This window comes from Ursus americanus, chromosome 10 (assembly GCF_024610735.1).
Source record: "Ursus americanus isolate L20-20 chromosome 10, mUrsAme1.1.p, whole genome shotgun sequence".
Lineage (NCBI taxonomy): Eukaryota > Metazoa > Chordata > Mammalia > Carnivora > Ursidae > Ursus > Ursus americanus.
The window spans coordinates 31206216-31215346 of NC_142136.1; positions in this window are offsets into that span (position 1 = coordinate 31206216).

Genomic DNA, 9131 nt, shown 5'->3' on the forward strand with positions numbered 1-9131 from the left:
CATCATAAATTCAAACAAATTTAAATTATACGTACATACATCATAAATTAAACAAATTTAAATTATACATCCCACATACCAAGCAGAATGGCTAAAATGAGAAGACCTGGCAATATATTGGCAACCATACAGGGGGTGGTAGAAGTGCAAATTATTTAGACAACTTTGTAAAACTGTCTCATTAAAGCTAAACATATCCGTCCCCTCCAACCCTTAGTACCAGTCCTGAGCATATACCCAACAGAAGTTGAGTGTTAATAGCCACCAAACTATGTGTACAAGAATAGTACTATTATTTATAATAGCCCCCGAACAAGAACAACTCAAATGTCCATCAGTGTTAAAATAGATGAATACATTTTGATATACTCATTCAATGCAATGCCTCACAATCAATAAAAAGAACACAGTAACCTAATGAATCTCACAGACATACTGTGTAGCAAAAAAGAGCCAAACACAAAAAGAATACATATTGTATGGTTTGATTTATATGAAATTCAATACTAGGTAGAGCTACTCAGTAGTGATGGAAGTTGATACAGTGGTTACCTTTGAGAGAGGAAGGAGTATTGGCCAGAAATATTCTATATCTTAATCTTGGTGATCGTTATATGGATTTGTACACATTGGAGACACTTTACATTTAAGATTTATATGCTTTTCAATACAGAATGTGTCAATTAAGAAAAAAAAAGTCTTAGTTAAGAATGAGTAGAAATAAGCTGTAATCGCCATGTTTCACTCCAGTGCTTATGTGTGCAAATTAAGATCACTGTTAAAAATTATTGAACAGTGATTTCTCCACATGCAAATATATGCCAGACAGTGAATTTATTCTTGATGCTTTCTCACCAAGTAATTTCTGGGGACTCCCCAAGGAATGCTTATATGTTCTGTAACCTGTCTGCCTGCTGTTTGTCTCATATGCCTACATATTGTTTGGTCCAGAGAACACAAAGGCATTTTAGGTCACCTTGGGGTTGTTTTGTTTTATAACTTCATGGTTTTTTTTTTTTTTTTTTAATGCTCAAATCTTCTTCTTTTTTTTTTTTTTTAAAGATTTTATTTATTTATTTGACAGAGAGAGACAGCCAGCGATAGAGGGAACACAAGCAGGGGGAGTGGGAGAGGAAGAAGCAGGCTCCCAGCAGAGGAGCCGGATGTGGGGCTCGATCCCAGAACGCTGGGATCACGCCCTGAGCCGAAGGCAGACGCTTAATGACTGCGCCACCCAGACGCCCCTAATGCTCAGATCTTCTATAAGGTCCAAGCTGAACACAGCTGCCTCTTGTCAATTTCCTCAAAGTACAGGCAAGGCTTACCACAGTGGTCCAGCTAACACAATCCTAATGGTCAATGTCCATGTGCTATAGTTTGAGTTATCCAGCACTAGATCACTCCCATCAGTATCACAGTCTATTCCACATTTATGGGAAACATTTCTCCTTCTTCTAGGGAACAGTCTGGCAAAAGACAAAGTGATTCACTCTGATATCCCTGTCCACAGCGGATGTGTTCAGTTTTCTCTGAATACAAAGAGTGAGAATTTGCTGTTCATTTGTGTCCCCAAAGGGTTCATCTTGATGACTTTCCCAATACACAGGGAACAATTCCAATCTACAAATAGTTGTTCTTCGGCCAATATAAAAAAAGGAAGAAGGAAGGGAAAGATGGAAGGAAAGTTAAAGAGAAGGAAGGAAGGGAGGGAGGAAAGAAGGATAGAAATAAAACAAAGGAAGTCTCTCTTTACTGGGCTCCCACCTCAAGTTAATTTTTTTCAATTCCAATTTTACAGATTACATAAACATTGTGGGATTTTTTTTCCTTCAAATTCAAGAAACATTCATAGATTTCAAAGTGTCTTAAGAGCAAACACCTGCAGCCTAGCACTGTAACTCTTTTAAAACAAGAGAAGCAGAAAGCATGTAAAGCAGAGAAATCAGTTTTAAACCCTAAGACACAGCAAACCATATCACAACAGTACCTACTGGATGTCATTGTATCTGTAGGGGCCGGTTTCATGCAGGTGGTGTAAATCATTCTACTTTAGGACAAGGGAAAAAACTGTATGAAAGCATATGCAAGAGTTGTGACCACAGGAGAATTTCATGATTTTTCCATTGTTCATGTATGGACATGAGTGACGCTTTGATATTATTGTGATCCCATGTAGATAATAGCCACCCTCCTTCCCAGGCAGGACACTGCTACCTTTCTTCTCCATTTATTCCTCCTTTAATCTTATAGGCACTCTACCACTCTCTGGGACACATCAGGGGGATTCAGAGATCCTAAGATAGAGGAGATTTGTGGCTTATCTCAGGGAACTGCCATTTCCTGTCTGATGTTCCACCGTAACAAACAGCAATTACATTTTTCTCCAAGGTCTGGCTGGATGTGACATTTCCACTTGCTTGTGTGATCCTCACCCTGTCCCTGATTAGGGTTGTCACCTTCACTTGAGTGTCTTCCCAGAACAAATGAGAGAAGGTAAAGGAGGGAGACCAGGGAGGTGCATGAGGGCAAGGCCAGATTCCTCATGTATTTATAGTTTTCTTCTTTTTAATAAAACAAATCCAAGGAATAAACCCTCTGTTGTCTCCACTGATATAACTGTCCTAAAACCCCATGGCCAGAGCTGCTTAACAGCCTTTGAACATGGCCTTTGTCTTGGTTGGCCCCTTTATGCTGTTAAAAGATAAACTGAGACATATTAAAAATTTTAAGAGTTTATTTGAGGAAAAATCAATTCGAATGGGGCAGCATCAAACCAGAAGTTGTCAGAAACACTCCATAGACAGGAGCTCTGAGAGACACTTCTGTAAAGAAAAGGCGGAAGCAAAAGAAGAAAGTTATTGATGGGTTGTAGCTTAAAGCCTAGTTGGTTGGTTGTGATTGGTTGTCCTCAGTGTTTTGATTTCATAACCTTGAGGCATTTATAGGTTTGGATTTTGCTTTGTTTACACAGGCTGCCATGGCATCAGAGCCACCTCAGGCTAATGTCCTCCTTGTTTAATTAATTAGTCAGTGTCCAGAAAACACAAAATCAGTTCATTGCAAGGTTGCCTGAGTCCCTTCTCTGAGGTTCAGACAGGCTGGACTTTTTTCGCCTTCCTTACTCACTCCTCAAGTGATGGGCTTCTGCTTCCTCTCAGGACTTCCCTCTGTTTTACTTCCCCTCTGTTTTACTACTGCAAGCCACCTGGAGCACAGTAGCCATTTCTTCTCTTGTCAGGGAAGTTAAAGAAGGACTCTATCTCACTGTCTTGTGTGTGGTGTGTGAAGAGACACCCTTATAACAACTGTCTTCTTGGTGAAGTTAGGATCACAGGCTTTAAGGAAGGAACCAGATTTCAAGAAAGACAGGTGGTGAGAAGCAGGATTCAGGTATTTTGTTGAGTGTTAAAGGCTGCCTTTGAATAACTACTTGTCTTCCTACTTATCTACTTCACTACCTACCTACACACACAGAATCAAATGTAGACACTGGGAAACCGGGACAAACTGTTCACAGGATTACTTAGGCAAGGAAGTAAGCAGTTTAGCTTGAGAGTAGGTAGATCTAGGAATCTGGACAAATGATACTGTGATTGTCATGAGTTTGGCTAGGACTGATGGTTGGAAATGAATGGTTTGGGGACTTATAGGGCTAGATTAGAAACAGACAAAATTAGGAGATTGTCTACAGTGCCCTAAAAGAAGGAATCCCTAAGCAAAATTGTATCTTAATTAATCTCCTAGAATGGCCAGTTTTGGTATGAACAATATGCTATCTCCCTCATACCTCTGGTGAAACAGTTTTTGCAATAATCAGAATATCTAGCCTGAAAATAGTTTGCTATTCATGGTTGCACTATGAGGTAGGATGTAAATATAATGATAAGTCTTTATTTTCAGGAAGACTCAATTTGTAATATTCTGCTCCTTCAAATAAATATGCATGTATCATAGCATGATTTAATTTGTGCATCAGAATGTATAATCTATATATCAGGAACAAAGAAGACAACAGTATTTCCAAATAAGAAAGAGATCCAAGACCCTATATGGTTCCAATTGGCCCAATGTAGGGAGCAGAATTTCAGGTGCCTGGAAAGCCCAATCAAGATGCTATCGGTGTGGGCTTATGCCTTTGTTTGCACAGTGCACGTGACATGTCATATCTCCAGTGGCAGAAGGTCTCATACTGTTGGAGGGGGCGGCTGGCAGGGACATAGCAAAGAAAAGTCCCTTACCAGACAGAACTCTGATTTCAGTTAAGATGACCCAATTAGCCCTGATTCCAGCATGTGCACAGGTGCTATGGCTTGAAATAAAATAGCAAGTGACACTGTTGAAATGTGTGTGGTGAGTATGCATGTATATGTATATGTATATGTGTTTGGGTATTTTTTATGGAAAGCAGGCTATTCATCTGACCTTTGCTTAAAATATTTTATTAAAGTTCTGAAATGTGAATCAGTTGCAAGTCTGTTCTAATGAATCAGTAGTCTCTTAACAGATGGTCAAATAAACACAATGTTTCTACCTTCCCAGAAATCATCTTAAGCTCAAAATTGTTATTGTTTGTGAGAAAAGAGCAATCTTGTTTAAATGCTAGTAAACAAGCACCATGTACCTCGCTTACCTCTGTCTGAACCTCTGAAAGAGGACCCGGGTGGGAGTTCAGTTTAATGAAAAATGCATTAGGAGTGGTACTGATGGCTCGGAGCGTCTATTACTCATTTGAATCTCAGCCAACCAGGTAAACAGGCACTGGTCCATGAACCCTGGCCTGAAAGAATCAGGGAAGGCTTAATGAAAACCATGCAGTGGTCCTAAATGAAGGGTTTAAACTTTCCTTTTTCTGCCTTTTAAAGCTGTCTGTGGGAATCACATTTGGATTTTATGAGGACCAGAAGGTGTTATAATTTGCGTTGGTGGTTGGCATAAGGAAGAAACTAGGAAAGGTAGAGCCATGGCGAGTTAACAGTACTAGGGAAACTTCTTAAAGGCCTAACGTATATATTTTATATACATATATATGTATATATATATATATATATATACACACACACACACTTTTAACAATTATTTTAAAATTCTATGTATGCTATATAAATAAAAGACAGCCCATTCTACTGTGTGTAGGGCACTGTGTTAGCTACCATGGGAGGTTTACCAAGGTTATGAAAGTATAGTACCCAACTTGAACAATTTATAATGTATTTCTAGTGAGAAGATTAAGTAACATAAATGGAGGTAGGGTATATGTGACAGAGAAATGCTATCCTAATCCTTAGGGCTGCTGTAACAAAATACCATAGACTGGGTGATTTATAAAAATATATATATATATATTTCTTACCGTTCTGGAGACCAGGAAGTCCCAGGTCAAGGCACCAGCAAATTTGGTGTCTGGTGAGAGACTGCTTCTTGGTTCACAGACAGCCATCTTCTGGATGTGGCCTCACAAGGTAAAGGGGTTGAGGAACTCTTAGGTCTCTTTTATAAGGACACTAATCCCATTCACTGTGGCTCTACCTTCGTGTCTTAATCATCTCCCAAAGGACCCAGATACCATTGCTTTGGAGATTAGGTTTTAATATAAGAATTTTGAGGGACACAACCATTCAGTCTATAGCAAGTGCATAGAAGGTAATTCAGAGGAGGGAGAGAGCATATGGTAAGGGGAGCTAGGATGCATTCATGAAGCAGGTGGTACATTAATAGGGCTTGACACATGATGGAGAAATCAATTGAGTGAGTTGACTATAGGAAAGATAACTAATTGGAGGAAACATAGTGATAAAGATAGGAAAATGCAGGACATATTGGAATAACACATAATCTCATCTTTCTGGAGCATGGGCTACTTGAATAGGGTGGTTTTTTTTTTTTTTTCAACCTCAGTGGTATTAACAGTTCAGATTATATAATTCTTGGGGCGCCTGGGTGGCATAGCGGTTAAGCGTCTGCCTTCGGCTCAGGGTGTGATCCCGGCGTTATGGGATCGAGCCCCACATCAGGCTCCTCCGCTATGAGCCTGCTTCTTCCTCTCCCACTCCCCCTGCTTGTGTTCCTTCTCTCGCTGGCTGTCTCTATCTCTGTCAAATAAATAAATAAAATCTTAAAAAAAAACAGATTATATAATTCTTTGATGCAGTGGACAATCCTGTGTATTATGGGATATATAGCAGCATCTCTGGCCTCTACTCATTAGATGCCAGTAGTATACGCCCCATCCCATCCCTCCATGTTGTGGCAGGCAGTTTCTCCAGACATTACCAAATGCCTCATGGGGGACAATATGACCTCTAGGTGAGAATGACTGCCCTAAAAACTTGCCACTCTAGGGATGGGTAGCATCAGCATCACCTGGGAACTTGTTTTAAATGCAGAACCTCAGACCCCATCCCAGACCTACTGAAATAGAGTCTGCAGTTTAACAAGATCCCCAGGTGATTCATATGTACATTAAAATATGAGAACTACTCAGAAATAGAAGAAAGAAAGAGCTGGTGAGATTGGTTGGTGGTGAACATGGATGGTCATGAAAGGGCTTGAACATTTTTTTTTAAAGATTTTATTTATTTATTTATTTGACAGAAACAGCCAGCCAGCGAGAGAGAGGGAACACAATCAGGGGGAGCGGGAGAGGAAGAAGCAGGCTCCTAGTGGAGGAGCCTGATGTGGGGCTCGATCCCAGAACACTGGGATCACGCCCTGAGCCGAAGGCAGACCCTTAAGGACTGTGCCACTCAGGCGCCCCAGGGCTTGAACATTTTGTATAATTTTAGATTTCACTTGGTAGGCAATGAGGCTATATTGAATTTTTTCTTTTTATCACAGTTTTTAGAAATAATCGTCTGATTTTGCCTGCTTAACATTCTTCTCACCCTTCTTACTACCTCTGTCTCAATTTTAAGGGGGATGACAAATGCCAGCTAAAAGCTGCACTTTCCAGTCTCTCTTGTAGTTGAGGAGACTATGAGAATACATTCTAAGTGGAAGTTATTTCGGGAGTTTCTAGGAAAGCTCCTTAAGTAGGAAGCTGACCCAGATGACATGTCCTCTTTTCCTTAAGTCTTTCTTCTTCTTTCCTGGGAATGAGCAAGATGGTTTGAATTCCAGAAGCCATCTTTAAGGTCTGAGAACAGGCACTCCCTAAACATGGTGGAGAAAAACTAGAAGGAACCTAAATCAGAGAGAGAAGAATATATCCCACTCTTGTTTAAGCCACTATTTCTCAGAAGTCTGTTATTCACAGCTGAATTCAATTCGTAATTAAGTGATTAAGATTACAATTGATGTAATGGATGAACTGGAGGAAAGGAGATCTGTATGGAAACTATTGAAATAGTTTGGGTGGGGAGACTGGAAGAACATAATGAAAGTGAAGAGGAATTTAGAATCTTATTTTCTTTGAAGTTACTATCATCTTTAAGTTTGTTAGTGAGAACGTGGCAATGTAGTGTATAAACATTTGAAAGTCAAGAAGAGGAGTGGGCTTGTGAGAATGTGATGAGCTTGATTTTGTACATGTCAGACTTGAGGATAAATAAGACAGATGTGTATACCCAGCAGGCAGTTGCTCAGAAGTTCCTGTGCAAATATAAGGCACTGGTGAGTGGAAGCTGAGCAGAATTGAGAATTGGCAAGATGAAGGGAGGAGGAGGGGGGTGATCGTGAGTCTGTCATTGAACTGGAGAGAGAAGCATGGAGGAGAATAATGGACAGGGAGTTGTTAAGGCATTTTTGCTGAAGAGGTTCCACAGAGGAATTTTTACAATGGTGTTTAAAGGTGGAATTCAGAGGACCTGGAGCTATTTTATGAGAAAGTCTGCTTGCTCAAGGAGCACTTCTTCCCCCTGCAATGACCTCATAAATCAGTGAGGTCAAGTGTTTGTTCACTTTCTGCAGTTAGGCTGAGTAACTGAAGAATGCTCCATCTTTTCCAGATTCTTCTGAATTCACCATGACTCTTCAGACATCTTCTTTAGCTAATGCTGTCATGGAAACTGTCGATCCATGCTGTGTATGGCATGGCCAAGATTATTGCCTTCTGAAGATATTTTCTCTTTTTTTCTACCCAAAATCTTTTGCATGTCCAAAGAAATTAATTCCACAGAAGTTGATTTATTAAACAGCTGCAAATATAGGTCACAGGAGAGATGTTTTCAGGAATGCAAAGATGATGAAGGTATGGTCTAACACTCAGGGACCTTACGTGCAGGATGGAAATAAGTGTAGTAAATGTGAAGTAGGATATATCTCAGGGTGCTCTGGTCCTAAGAACTAAAGGCTGAGGGGGTACATCTAAAGATAGGACTCTCTACTTGTCCAAGATGTGTGAGCTCTGGGGTCTGTGTGCTTCTGCTTCTTCGGGAAACACTGCCACAGTCTTCTCTCTTGTCCATTTTACTTTCTTCCCTTTTCCAGAATAAACAATCTCAAGTCTTATCCATTTTGTCCCAAAATAAACAATCTCAAGTCTCAACCAGTTTGTCCCTTCTCAAAAATGATTTCCATTACAGCCACCGTTTCTTACTTCATGTTCACAGTCCCTTACCTGCAATTATGACATTCCAAAGCTCTGAAAGCCAGAAGGTGTTTATTTAAAAAAAACTTTTTTAATCTATTAGTCATTTGGCAGTTAAACCTGCCCGAGCTGATGGGAGGTGCCATATAGCCTTTATTCATCCTTAGAACATTCATGTTATTTGTTGAAGAAATATTCATTTGTTTGGTTAAGGAGTGCTGCCTTATATCTTGCTAAGGGAAACAGTATTACCACCTTTTTAAAATTTGAAAAAGTCTGAATTCTAAAACCTATCTGAGCCCAAGAGTTTTGGTTGAGGGAATGTGGGCCTGTAGTATTCTCAGAGTCCTACCCAATGCAAAGAAGATGGGAATAGGAGACTATAATGATTGGGAATGTGGAGACAGCATGATCCTCCTTTGCAAATGATGCCATATGTTAACTGGAAAACCTGTGAGAATCAACTGAGAAGCCAGAAGATGTAAGTAAGATGACTGAACCCAAAGTAAGCACATCAAAACCCAGCCTTGTACTAGCTTCTGGACTACTCCTACAAGTAGAATTTAGGGAGCCCCACTTGGTTCATTAGTTTGAATGACTGAGATCA